The sequence below is a fragment of the Panthera onca genome, chromosome C2 (genome assembly GCF_046562875.1).
Source record: "Panthera onca isolate mPanOnc1 chromosome C2, mPanOnc1 haplotype 2, whole genome shotgun sequence".
Taxonomy (NCBI): Eukaryota; Metazoa; Chordata; class Mammalia; order Carnivora; family Felidae; genus Panthera; species Panthera onca.
In genome coordinates, this window is record NC_138347.1 from 140,541,857 (window position 1) to 140,556,554 (window position 14,698).

General features: G+C 42.2%; 1 long non-coding RNA gene across 1 annotated transcript in view; it reads left to right on the top strand.

The window, feature by feature from the left end:
• Window positions 1-14,698, top strand: part of LOC144612794 (uncharacterized) — a 114,765-nt gene that overhangs the window by 94,234 nt on the left and 5,833 nt on the right. The window contains exon 3 of the long non-coding RNA XR_013549892.1: window positions 4,628-4,686. This is a non-coding gene — a long non-coding RNA (uncharacterized LOC144612794). The remainder of the gene's footprint in view (window positions 1-4,627; window positions 4,687-14,698) is intronic.

The window sequence follows — 14,698 nt, forward strand, 5'->3', positions numbered from 1 at the left end:
AGATAGGATAGAAGCCTTCATTGGCACGAGTTCCGTGAAGACTTGCTAACTGATGGGAGCTGTGGTAAGCAAAAAAGTCCACTCAGTTTCTGGGGTGGAGACTGGATTAATTGCTTGTCAGGAGTTCTTGAGAAAGAATGGGCCACATACAGTTCATTTTTGTCATTAGAGAAGAGACTTAGGAGCCACTAACTTTTTAAAAAAGTTTTTTAAATGTTTTTATTTAGTTTTGAGACAGAGAGAGACAGGGCATGAGCAGGGGAGGGGCAGAGAGAGAGAGGGAGACACAGAATCTGAAGCAGGCTCCAGGCTCTGAGCTGTCAGCACAGAGCCCGACGTGGGGCTTAAACTCAAACCATGAGATCATGACCTGAGCCAAAGTCGGACACTTAAGTGACTGAGTCACCCAGGCGCCCCTGGAGCCACTAACTTTTGACTGTTCTTCAGGGGTACTCAACACAAGGCCTTAATTGGTACAAAGCTTCTCTGTGATCCCTCCTTTGTCTGGTTGTCAATATGTGGATGATGAGATTACAGGACCCCAAAATTCTAAAACTAGTGAGTACTAATCCATAGGATACTCTGGAATGTGGGGTGACATGGTTAAACAGGAACATAATGATTATGTGCAGAAGGGGATGCCAATGAAGGTGGCAAGCTCATGGCTGACAGTAATTGGTCAGGGTTCTTCTGGTAGAAAAGCATTCTGATTTTCTTTTCTTGTCTCCTCACTTAATGTAGGTTAAGTTCAGAAATGGGGGAGGGAGTCCTGAGGTGTTGCCTGGCTTCTGATCTATCCTGTTGGCTCTTCTTCTCGCTCATGGGCTCTCATCTTTGTGTCTACTTGATTTACTCCTTATTTTGTGTTGCTTCCAAGCTCTTTGATGGTGGTTGCCTTTAACATGTGTAGAAAAAAATGAGTAAATAAATGAGAAGAGGAGAGGATTTTGCCGGTCACTACCCTACAATCAGGGGTTCTTGGTCTGAGGACACATAGGTGGTTCAACCTGTGGATGTTTTCAGTCATGAGCAGGTCAGGACTCCAGACCAGACCAACTGATTCAGAAACTGGGTGGGGCTACGGCCTCTGCAGTTTTGAAATGGTCTCCAGGTGATTCTGATGTTCACGTCTGATTGGAAACAGCTGCCCTAGGTCCATGGTTGTCAAACTTGGTTTTGCATCAGAATCACCTGGTAGGTTTGTTAAACCACAAATTTTGGGGCTCCACCCCCAGAATTTCAACAGGCCTGAGGTGGAGCCCAGGAATTAGGTTTCTGACCAGTTCCCACGTGATACTGACCCTGCCGGTCTGGGGCCCCCACTCTGAGGACCATTGCCCAAGATTTTTGTAACAGCTATGATGAGAAGTTGTGTATTAACAGTACTCAGTAGTTAGCTGCACATTAAATCAAAATACTGATGCCTGAGTCTTACTCTCTAATCACAACTGAAATTCCATGGGAAGAGCCAGGACGTCTTTTGTTTGTAAAATTTCCCCAGCTGATTAAGCACAGTGAGGTGCTCTAGACCTTTGCTGCTCTGAGCGTGGGACCAGTAGCACTGGCATCATCATCACTTGGGAGCTTGTTAGGAATGTAGAACCTCATTCCTCCCCTTGGACCTACAAAATTTGCATTTTGATAAGATACATGTAGACACATTAAAGATTGAGAAGCACTGCTCTAGAGAACTACTGTTCATCTTCGATGCTCATGGAATAATTTGTTTCTTATCTCTGAAGCTGGAATGCAAGTTCCCTAAGGGTTGGCTTCTTGGCTAATTCATCCTCAGCCCAGAGTACCTAGCATAGTGGGTTTTTTTGTTTTGTTTTTGTTTTTGTTTTGCACATGGAGCTGCTCAATAAATACTTTTGAATAAATGAATTTTCCTTTTGTTGGAATTTGACACCCATCCTCATCTACAAAGTGCAACCACACTCTTTCTACTGCTGGCTATGCTTTTGCCCACCTCTCAGATAAGGGCCCTCGCATTGTCATATCATTTTAATTGCCCCCAAATATCATAGTATTAAGAAAAACCTCATGGGCAGGAGTCATTTCAGACATTCCTGAAGCTTTAAGAAAAAGCAACTGGGATGCTTCCACACAGACTCCACACATTGTGACCCAGAGGTTCACTTTGTGGGCCAAAGTGAACCTTTGCTCTCACATAAACTAACATTCTTCTTGGAATTCCCATAACTGCACACAGTTACATGTACTGAGTGTCTTCCCTTAGTATTTTAGGAGTGCTCCTCTGATCACTTTTTCTGATAATGTGTGGAACTTGAAACAAATTTAAAGATAATTTATCACTTGGCGCTGTTCATTCTCCTTATCTTGGCAGAGATTTCACATTTAGAAAAATTTTAACCTGGGAAATGGTCACACTGAACAACTTTAAGAATTACCAAATCTTGGGAGGTTTCTCCAAGTAGAGAGTGGTAGGAGAATAACGCCTCACCCCAAAGTCCTAATTGGTCTAGGTCATAATCCCCACCTGTGTAAACACGTGAATATGTTCCTTTACCTGGTAAAAGGGTCTTTGCAGATATGATTAAAGACCTTAAGATGGGGAGATAATCCTGACTTATCCCAGAGAACTGAATGTGATCACATGAGGCTTTAAAAGCAGGCAACCTTCTGGCTACAAGGAACTAGAGAGATAGCAGTGTAAGAACTTGACCATCCAAAAATGAAAAAAAGGGGCCATGAGCCAAGAAATGCAGGTGGTTTCTAGAAGCTGGAAAAGTAAGGAAACACATCCTCTCCTCGAGCCTCCAGAAAGGGACGCAGACCTGCTGACACCTTGATTTTAGCCTGCTGAGACCAGTGCTGGACATTTGACCCACAGAGCTATATGATAGCAAGTTTCATTTTTAAGGTACCAAATTCATGGTAACTTGTTACAGCAGAAATAGGAAACTAGTACAAAGAGTAAGACACTCTTTTCATTTCTAGGTATGTTAGGAGGTACAGACCAGGGTACAGGCATGTAAAAGAGTCTGTTACATTCCTCTGAGTCATCTAAATCTTCCCAGTTATCAGAAAATACTTTTATATTTTGGCATAAACTCTATTTCTATTTCTATTTCCTTCCTTCCCCTCCCCTAATGTGAAGTTCAGAAGATTGGAAGAGGATAGATGCGGTCCCATGTCCTCAAACACCTACTGCCAATCCAGGTCTCAAATTTCCATTATTAGAGACCCATGGCTTACATCTTCTTCAGTTTTCACGTGTTCCCTTCTGTTCCAAGCACTTAGACCTCCAGAGAGGTACCAGCTGTAAACTCTTCTGGGAGAATATGATGACTTTATCACTACATGTGGGAATGATAGATTATGTGGGAAAAGTGAAGAGAGGTAAAGGAGCAACCTCACTATCATCACAATTTTGTCAAGAGCTATTTACCTAAAATAGTTAAAGAAATTTAAATGAGATGCTAAAGGGAAAATGTTTTTGTGCATATTTATTTAGTGCCCACCCTGTGCCGTGTGCTTTATTTTGGTGATCTCATTTAATCTTTCAACAACCCTGTGAATTGTCACATGTGGGGTTTTATTTTACCCAGCTTACAAGCCAGTAAGTTAATCTATTAATGTTGAAACTAGATTTTCCAGTGAGTTTTAGTCTCTTATTTCGGATGCTGGTAGATGAGACCTCTAGGTGAGAGACAAAGGATTTTATTACTCACGTTGCAGCAAACAGCATGAGCACCAGCATTTTGTGCCAGATCCCTTTGCGACCCAAGGTCCAGCGGGGCAAGCCAGTAGGGGTCCAGATGGATACTATGCCCACGGTATTTTTTTGTCATAGCTGGGGAACCCTGAGCTCTAGGAATCTACCACTTTTATAGGAAGCAGTGAGTGAGTAATCGTGCTCTTTGTTCCTGAGGGAGACACCTCCTCATCCCTCAAAGGTGCTTGCTGCAAATACAACCGTGAGAAATTGCCTGGGTGAAGAAACAACAGTTAGGGCCCAGCATTTTTGGTATACCCTACATGCCAGCTGTGAGCACGAGAGACTCATGGAGAATTGTCTTTTCCAACACAAAATTTGTATTATTATCCCCATCTCACAAACAAGACATTTGAGGTGAAAGAAAGTTGAACAGCTTGTCTAAGGACACAGATGTAGTGAGGACAAGATTCAAATTCATATCTATAGTCAAAAGCCCATGATCTTCCCATTATATGCTGCTGTCCACTGGGAAGACTACTGGAAAAATAATTACACCACAATATGTTTTAAATAATTAAAAAAATGTTTAATTTTCAGAGAGAGAGAGAGAGAGAGAAAGCAGGGGAGAGGCAGAGAGAGACACACATACAGAATCCAAAGCAGGCTCCAGGCTCTGAGCTCTCAGCACAGAGCCCAATGCGGGACTTGAACTCATGGACCACGAGATCATGACCTGAGCCAAAGTTGGATGCTTAACCGAGTGAGCCACCCAGGCACCCCACACCACAATATGTTTTAATCATGAATTAATAAGATAACAAAAGCAAATAATATTTAAAAAAAAAAGACTACAAGGTAGTAGGATTTTTGCTGGACATGTAAATAAATTTATTCATTCTTTTACAAACATTACTAAAAACTTTCTGTGTATCTTCTCTGTGGTAGGAAAGGATGGAGAGCATGAAGAGAAAGCAGGAGAAAAATGGGGAACAAGGAATGTTCTGGTAAGTGGAATGCCTCAGCACCACTTTGCACGATAGTGTTCTGAAATGCTGAACTCAAAACTCGAGACTGTAGAACTTCGACATCCAGAAAGGTTGCCTTTTCTGAACTCCTAATCACTTTAAATTGAAAGTCACTTCAGTCTCCTTCCTGTGGCTTCTCTGGATCTTTGGCTTCATTGAAGTGTAACCTGGGGAGTGTCTGTGGAAATTTATCACGGCATTAAACAAGAAGATACATTTGATTCAGAAATACCGAGTCTTCTGTTTAAAGTCCAAATGTTAAAAGACACTTAGAATAAAGTTTAATGTGAGTCGTTGGAAGGATCCTTTCCATTTGAACTCTGTACTCATGCAAAAGGACAAACTCATTAAGTTCTCAAAAGTCTCCAAGGAAGATGGTGATAATTGAGCGCTAAACTGTGGCACTTCCAGGTTTCTGCTAAAAGCTGAGAATGTAAAAACTATTTGATCCTTTGACATCACTTATCTGAACACATTATTATCATAAACAATTATGGTTGTAGACACTGGAGCAGAGAAATTCTCAGCTTTTGGAAAGCCTAGGGAAAATGGTAAGTGTGACGTCTTCTGCCTACCCGGTTCCTGTCTTTTCTATTGACCTCATCTTTTGATTTTTTATTCCTTTAGGCTTAACTCCTAGAGATCTTTGTCTGGAATCCAGTCTACATTGAAAGTCAAAAAAGCAAATAACATGCTTGTGTATCTGTGTGTATACAAATGTCTACAAGGATATTTATCTACCCAAATGTTAGCTCTTGGTTGTCACCAGGTCGTGGGGTCACAGGCATTCTTAGTGTCCTCAGCTGAGGTTGGGTTGCCTGCCATGGAGAAGGACTTTTCTCCTTGCCTCTGGCTTTCCATTTTGCAGTTTGCTTCACCCTGTGTTGTGTTCTTTCGTCCCACATACAGCACATGAGCGCCTCTTCCTCAGTGCTGATGTGTGGGTGTTTGGTGGTGAGAGAGGAAGGGAAAGGTGGGCATGTGAAAGCAACTGGGGGTGCCAGCCTGGGCAGGAGACCTTCCCTTACATCTCTTAGGGTGTTCGAAGGCGTAGGACTGTCGTTTCTTTTGGCCTGCAGGCCTTTCTTTCTGTTAATTCATTTGACAGTAATTTACTGAGTGATCTCATGTGCCAAGTACTTCCTAGGTACTAGGGATCTAGCGGCAGACAAAGCAAATTTCCTTCTTTCATGGAGTTTACATTCTAGCAGACAATCGAAAAATTTAAAACCCTAAAATATGATATGTCACATTATGATAAATGATGGGGAAGAAAAATAAAATGGGGTGAAGCAGGTGGAAAGTGAGGGGGGGTGAAGGTGAAGGAGCTGTTTTCTATCAGTGAAGAGGAAGAGCCTCTCTGATGAGGGGTTGAGTAAAGACCCGAAGGAAACAAGGGAAGGAGCTGCTATTCCAGGCTGAGGGAACAGCATACAAGGTCGCAAGGTGTGTGTGTCCTTTGGCTCTTTAAGGAGCAGAAGATACGTTGATGTATCAGGGTAGAGTTAGTGTGCTGGGCAGTGTCGAAGAGGACGGAGTGGTATCTGGGTCTCAGGCCACGTGCAGCCTTGCTGTCCACAGTGTGGTGATCTATAGATTTTACTTGAGTGACAAAGAAAGCCACTGAGGAATTTTCCGAGGTGGGGTGGGGGAAGCGACCTGATACACTTTAGAAGAACCATTTGCTATCTTGTCTACTACAATTTATTTGAATATGCTAGACAGTGAGTTCCAACACTTAATGACCTCTTTTTCATTAAGTGTTGAAGAAATACATCTTTAATATGTTACTGGGGGTATTTGAGAATTATATTCAGTGTTGCGATATATCAGGAAGTGATGCTTTCCGAAGCAGAAAATAACCAGAGAGATGAAGGAGGCCATTGGCCCTTATCTAACTGATGGACACAAATCTTAGTTCCGAGTACAGGTGTGTGGGAAAGGTAACTATTTTCCTATAAGTATATAATAAACATACTCCTAGTATGATCTCCTTTATGCTGGGAGTTTCCTTTTATATCTGGGTCTCACATAAGTTAGAGGGTTAGGATGCATCATAGCAGCGATTCTCTGAGTGTGGTCGCCAGAGCAGCGATATCAACATCACCTGAGAACTTGTTAGAAATGTAGATTCTTAGTCCCCACCCCAGAGTTGCTGAACCCGAATCTGTATGCCAGCAGGCTTTCCAAGGGAACTCTAATGCACGTGAAAATTTGAGAATAACCCCATTATGTTGTCACGTCATGCGTAGGGCTTCTGGTCTGTGTTGTCATCAGTCCACAGGGGCATCACTGAGCCCTCTGGTGTTCCGTTGTGGATGCACGTGGGGCCCAGCTTTGTCCCTCATTCCTTCCTGACCTCACGCTCTTTCCAATCAAGTTCTTCCTCTCTCGGCTAATTTCTGTGCCGTTCTTAGGTACACTGCCTGCAAGGATTCTACTGCTGCTATCTCAAATTTGGCTATGGGAAATTTTGTGGTGTTATTGAAACTCAGGCTACTTAGGGGCCTCTCATCTTCACAAAATTATCCTGCCACTCCCTTTTTACTTTGTGTCTTGGGGAACTGGTCCCCACATGTCCATTTTTCTTAAGGAGTCTTGGTGTTTTCATAGCCTCAGCCCAAGAAGGGGAGTCCAAGTTTTCTCTATTCTCAGGTTGCCCAAACTTAGCTGAATTTTGTGTTCCTGCAGTGGGCTCCTAGATGGGACACCTTCAGGATTTCGTTTCAGGATCCACTAGTGTCTGAGCTCATTTCACTTGCCATCTCCCCTTAGTAGTTGAGGAAATGCTTCCTAGGTTCAGGCAAGAAAATTTGCCTTGCTTTAGAAGTAACTCACCTAGGAGCTCCTGGGTGGTTCAGTTGGTTAAGCATCTGACTCTTGATTTTGGCTTAGGTCATGATCTCATGGTTCATGAGTTAGAGCCCCACATCGGGCTCTGTGTTGACCATGCAGAGCCTGCTTGGGATTCTCTGTCTCTTTTTCTCTTCCCCTCCCCTGCTCTTTCACTCTTTCTCAAAAATAAATAAATGAACATTAAAAAAAAAAAAAAAAAGTAATTCACCTATAGTACAGGCCATCCATCATCAAAGTAGAAAAAGAGACTTTGGGGGACGCCTGGGTGGCTCAACCGGTTGAGCGTCTGACTTTAGCTCAGGTCATGATCTCACGGTCTATGAGTTCGAACCCTGTGTCGGGCTCTGTGCTGACAGCTCAGAGCCTGGACCTTGCTTTGGATTCTGTGTCTCCTTCTCTCTCTGCACCTCTCCTGCTCACACTCTGTCTCTCTCTCTCAAAAATAAATGAACATTAAAAAAAAATTTTTTTTAAAGAAAAAGGGACTTTAGGAAAAGATTGCAAACAGGATTTTCTCTCCATCTTCACGGGTCCAGTGAACCAGGATGCTGCCCTTTGTTTTCTGACTGCTTTATTTATTTATTTATTTATTTATTTATTTATTATAAATTTTTTAAAATGTTCATTTATTTCTGAGAGAGAGAGAGAGAATGAGTATGCGCCTGTGAGTGGGGGAGTGGCAGAGAGAGAGGGAGACACAGAATCTGAAGCAGGTCCCAGGCTCTGAGCTGTCAGCACAGAGCCCGACGTGAGGCTCTAACTCATGAACTGTGAGATCATGTCCTGAGACAAAGTTGGATCTTCAACTGACTGAGCCATCCAGGTGCCCCAGGAATCCGATCATTTATATGTTAAGTCTGCTTTTTTGGGGTCCTCATTAGTTTGCAACAGTTAAAGTATATTAGGTATTGTAAGTATAAAGGCCTTGTTAACATGAATGCAAATGAATGAATGAAATTTTGTATTTTGGTTTGAGCTGATCTGGATGATCAAAAATGATTTCTGATAAGTTTTAAAATTAACTTTGCAACGAAGCCAAAAATTTAAAAAAAATAATAAAAATTTTGTTTACTTCTGAGAACAAATTTCAGAACCCTCAAGGGATTCTTGGGATCAACTTAAGAATTTATTTTTCTTTCGGGCACCTGGGTGGCTCAGTTGGTTGAGCGTCCAACTTTGGCTCAGATCATGATCTTGTGGTTGACGAGTTCCAGCCCTGTGTGGGGCCCTGTGCTGACAGCTCAGAGCCTGGAGCCTGCTCTGGATTCTGTGTCTCCCTCTCTCTCTGCCCCTCCCCCCACTCATGCTTTGTCTCTCTCTGTCTTAAAAATAAACACTTAAAATAATTTAAAAAAAGAATTTACTTTGTTTGAATTTCTGGGGCCAGTAGTTTTATTAAAAAAAATTTTTTTAAATGTTAATCTTTGAGAGAGAGAGAGAGAGACAGAGTGTGAGTGGGGGAGGGGCAGAGAGAGAGGGAGACACAGAATCCCAAGCAGGCTCCAGGCTCTGAGCTGTCAGCACAGAACCAGACGCAGGGCTCAAACTCACGAACGTCGAAATCATGACCTGAGCGGAAGTCGGATGCTTAACGGACTGAGCCACCCAGGAGCCCCTCAGTAGTTTTGTTTTTATGTGCCACGGAATCACATTCTCTGGAGCTGTGGCACTGCCTGCCCCTCCTCCCACCCCATTTTTCCTGTCTGTATGAAACGTATTTGTGCATTTTTTTTCCAGGGGGAGAGTATAGTCTTATTTCTGGAAGGAAAGGAGCTTGTACTTGGATGTGAAATGAAAGGGTTCCTAGGGAGGATGAGGCTGATTGAAGTTGAAAGCTTTTTATGACAAGCTGGATGTCATTAATCCTTGTAAATATGTGATTTGTAATCACTATTTTGGAGGAAAAAGTTACACCAGCTCATTTTTAGTCTTGCTGTAATCCATGGTAATTTGGAGTGGTCAGAATCTAATCATGTCCACTTCTGATAGACTTTCAAAATAAGGCATCTTCTTAGCTCTCAAGCCTCACGAGGCCCCCACGTAGAAGGAGCTGGGAACGTACAGCACAACCTCAAAATACAAGTCCCCGTTCTGTCATAAGGCACCGGACTGCCCCATAGTGTACTTTTTATTCTCCAGATACCTTTCCACAGTGGACAACCAGGACTTTCGCTAACATGAAAGCTGATTAAAAGTGTTTTGAAATGTAGGAGAGGGATTAATTCCTTGCAAAATATTTTTTAAAAGTTCTGTTCTTTTCTAATCTATGAATTGTTGGAGAAGCTTCTCAGACTGTCTCCTGGCTATGGGTTTTGTGTGTGTGTGTGTGTGTGTGTGTGTGTGTGTGTGTGTGTGTTTTGGCTACATCATTACTCAAGCCAAGCTGATTAAGACTAATTTTGGTTAAAATAAATTCATGCCTGGGCAGACAACCAATGTGCAGAGTCTCAACCAGAGGCAATTAAAGTGAGATTCATGTTATGATGGAGACTTAATAATAACAGCTGCAGTATTTGACATAATTGTGATGAACCAATGGCAACATAATGTTCCCAGTGTGTCAGACCATCCTAGAATTTATTTGCTATATTTTATCTCACTTTAGAGTTGCTCTTTGATTCTGACACATCATGCTCCCTGGTAATGGTTTCAGATCAGCCTGTCTGATTCATGGCAGCACAGAGAAGGTTTTCTCAGGAGCTAGTAGGATGATAGCTGAAAAAAAACACGGAGAGACAGATGGTAGGCTTTATTTTACTGGCTTATCTACTTTTGTGGAGAAGGATTATACATTAAAAGTAAGCAGCACCAGAAGTCACATCTAACTGAGGTTCATCTCACATATTTCCCTGTGGGGAACTTAAAATACAGCATGAGGGACAGCCTAAAACCAGAGCAGGTAGGGGAAATAGACCCCCGAGGACGTGTTCATGATGTGACATGGGGCTGAAGTGGATCTGAGAGGTCATTTGCTTTGACACATCTAGCCTTCTTGCTACCTTGTCGTCGGGGAAGAGTTTAGTCTTTGCTTAAGCACCTTAGGTGATAGGGAACTCTCTATTTCTACTTCTAGACAGTGTAACCGTGACATAATTCTTCCTTCTTTTGAGCTGATATTGACTTCTGAGTAATTTCATTCATTAATCCTGGCTAGGCTCTTCGGAAATAACAGAGAACAAATTGATTTCCTGTTCTACCTGGCAAGTATCTTGAATCTGAGCTAGAATGACATGTCTTCCACAAGCTAAATGTTCCTTGGATCATTCCCCATATCAAATGATTGGGTCCTGGCTCATAAGCCCTCTGAATTAGAGGAACTTGGAAGAGACGGAAATAGTTGAGTTTAAATTTGCTTAACCCACTTACATGGCACAAACATTTTGAATATTCAATACCAGGCTGATAAAAATAAGAGTCTTGTTAACTTGGTTTTAAAGAATAAAGAAGGAGTAGGGGCAGCAAAAGGCCATCTCCCCCTTCTTGTCACAGGCAGCACAGCCTTAGGTCTGGGGCCCGTCTCTGCAGAACTTGACTAATACTCAGGAGTCTCAGTGGTTCTATCCTGACCTTTTAATTGAAGTTGACCCACCCATTGATCACTCCAGGCTAGGCTTATAAATGCAAACATTTCTAGAAGAGAGGTTTCCAGAACTCTGATGGAGGTTTAGTGATCTGTCAATCTATTGAGACAAAGATTTGCTTGGGGACTTTGGGGTGGGTGTGTGGGTAGACCAATTCAGCCTGAGCCTTTTCTCTCCTTTCTTAACATGTTGGAGTTTCACATTTGATATTACTGATTGAAAAATACTTCTGCAACTGGAAGACTGTTTTACCAACCAGGATGGTCTACCTCTTTCTTTTCTTCCCCTCGTCATCTTCAAGCCCTTTTTAAAATTTCATCTTTCTGGTTCTGAGGCGGTAGATTATGTCCCTCACCAGAATTCCATTATCTGATCATAGAAGGCCCATTATCACATAGGGGTGACTCAGAGAAGAGATAATAAAAAGATGATTAAAACCTGTCAGGTTTTATGAGGACCTCAGGTAGAGGGGCTTGAAGTAAGCTCCTCATTTCATGATGGTTAAAATCATCAGCCTGTCATGGCCGTTCTCCTGTTTTATTTCAGTTTTGCTTCCTCATCTTTTCTACATGGGCACCCAATCAAATGTGCTTGATACGTGTGGGTGATATGGGTCCTTGGTTATGTGTGACCCCATGTAAGACATACAGTGTTTTCTTTATGTGTGTTTGGAGTTTACATACATAGTATGGTGTTACAGGCCTTGTTTTGTTTCTTAAGTGTTTCGGTGTGTAAATCTAGTCCAGTGTTTCTGATGCTGCAGTGATCCCATGATGGGCAGCCCTCCACCCAATATTCTTCTCCTCTTTCCTGGCCTGAACTGAACTCTTTGTAGGATGAGCATGCCTATAGATGTGTGTGAGTTTGGGGGTGTTCCTGGGAATGGAATCCTGGTTGTGTAGAGTCATCAGGTATAGGCAAGATGCTGTGAACCAGTTTGCACCCTAATTAGCAGGAGATGAGGTACTTGTCTCCTTACATTTTTGCTAACACTTGTTCTTTTCTGGCTGCCTAATTTTTGAGTATGAAGTGGTATCACTTTTCCCATTTCTGATTATAAGCGAGGTGGGGCATCTCTTTACGTACTTGTCAGCCATTTGGGCTTCTCCTATGAATAGTCTACTTTTTAATTGGATTTCTTGTCCTTTCCTTGTTGGTTTGGAAAGCCTAGCTGTATATTCCTCATATGAATCCTGTGACATTTCAGACATTGCAAATATGGCAAAAAATTTCTATCTAATATATCTGGGTTTGGTTGCTAATGTTTTAAGATGTTTGCTGTCTTCCTTTAACTACAAGTGAGAGTGAAAGTTGGGTAAGAGAGGGGAACCTGGCTGGCTCACTTGGAAGAACGTGCAGCTGTTGATCTTGGGTTGTGGGTTCAAGCCCCACATTGTATGTAGAGATTACTAAAAAAAAAAAACAAAACAACCAAAAACTAAAAAAAAAAAAAAAAAAAAAAAAAAATTGGGTAAGAGAGGCTCTTACTGCCTTCCTGTGGAAAGTTCCACAGGGACCTTCAGTTTACTAATTTATCCCCATGCCTATGTGCAGTCTTAAGTAAATGTGTCTACCAGATGTCAGCTAAAGCCCCCTCCTCAGAGCTAGGTGAAATTGCTTTAAAAAAACTCCTCTCTCAATTTTTTGAAACCAGATAAAGTAAGACTCAGAATTCTATGAATTGTTGAATAATTATATTATCAAGATCCTCTTTGCTTTGGGGCTCTCCTGCTTCATGGCAACACGGTATGTTGAATGTCCCTTTTTATTTGTTTCCACAAGAAATTTGTCTTACTGTACATTTGTCAACTTCAAGTCGATTATCCGGCGTTGAGGGAGTGATAGTGGCGGTGTCACATCTTGAAAGTTAAGTGCCTCTGTTACTTTGTTTCCTTGTCCTTTCCCCACACTTCCTCTCCCAACCTCTGTTGCTGTAAATTCTTTTCCTTCTGTTGTGCAGAGCAGTTTGGCTCTCCCCAAACTTAACTGCTTACACCCTGAAATGTTAGCAAAACAAAAATTTCCACCTGCCAGCTAGGCTATAAATAGGTCCTGTAAAGAGAAATTAGTCTTCAATACTGTAACACCAACAAGTGGTTTTGCAACAGATAAACCTAATGATAGGTGAGGTAGCCTTTCTTCAACAGGCACAATTTTTTGGCATTAGGGCAGGTGAGCCTTTTGGGGAGGGGAATGGTAAACATTTCCAGAGTGGAGTTGCCATTTCTTTTTCTTCAGGGCCTAGAAGTTTGTTTAGTGCAGCCTGTAAAAACAACATGGATCTTGGGACCCTATGTGCTCTGACATTTGCCAACTGTTAAATGTTGGAGAAGTTGCTTATTCACACTGAGCATCCTTTCTCCCATTGTCAGACGAAACTAATACCTACTTTACAGGTTTGTTTGGAGGGTTAGAGGTAATGTAGAGGGACTAATATGATTCCTGGCACAGAGTAGGTGTTCATTACAAAGTGGGCCGTAACTACGCACTCCAGTGTGACAGTGAAGGAGTCTGGACAACAGCACAAACTGGTACGTCCTTTGGGATGGCTGCTGGGACTCTTGAGTGCCAGGTAACTGAGGAGTGGTGCTTTTGTCAGAGTGCTGGGGAAAATGAAAGTGAATTTTCTAAAATGTTCAATTGGATTCTCACAAGCTTACTTACCAATGAATGATCCTTTGTGGTCTTGGGTTCTTTATCTTATCATATAATTTATTGTTACAAAGATTCTATTTGGCTTTCACTTTAGGTAGTGCTCAAGACATTCTAAAAGCTCTGTTAGGGGCGCCTGGGTGGCTCAGTCGGTTGAGTCTCTGACTTCGGCTCAGGTCATGATCTCACGGTCCGTGAGTTCGAGCCCCGCGTCAGGCTCTGTGCTGACCACTCAGAGCCTGGAGCTTGTTTCGGATTCTGTGTCTCCCTCTCTCTGACCTTCCCCCGTTCATGCTCTGTCTCTCTCTGTCTCAAAAATAAATAAACGTTAAAAAAAAATTAAAAAAAAAAATAAAAGCTCTGTTAAAGGTTAAACATGCCTACAGGAAAAATCATAAAATCCTTAGAATTCAGAGATACCTGAATATCTGTAACAAATAAGATTGCAGTATCCTTCTAGGACTCAGGGTAAAACTGATGAGTAAACTTTCTTCTTTCTTTCTTTCTTGCTTTCTTGCTTTCTTTCTTCCCTCCTTCTTTTCTTTCTTCCTTCCTTCCTTTTTTAAATATTTATTTTGAGAGAGAGAGAGAGAGCACTCAAGTGGGGGAAGGGCAGAGAGAGAGAGAGAGAGAGAGAGCAGGAGGGAGAATCCCAAGCAGGCTCCACGCTCAGTGCTTAACCTGCTGTGGGGCTCAGTTTCACACCTGAGAGATCATGACTTGAGCTGATATCAAGAGTTGGACGCTTAACCAACTGAGCCACCCAGGTGCCCTGAGGAGTGTTTTTCAAATCTCCATGTCCTTTGGGATTTGTGGGCATAAGAATATTCAAATTTGCTAAACTTGAAGGTTTATTCTATATGCATTTGCCTCCCTCATTGCTATTAGTGTTATATGCAAGA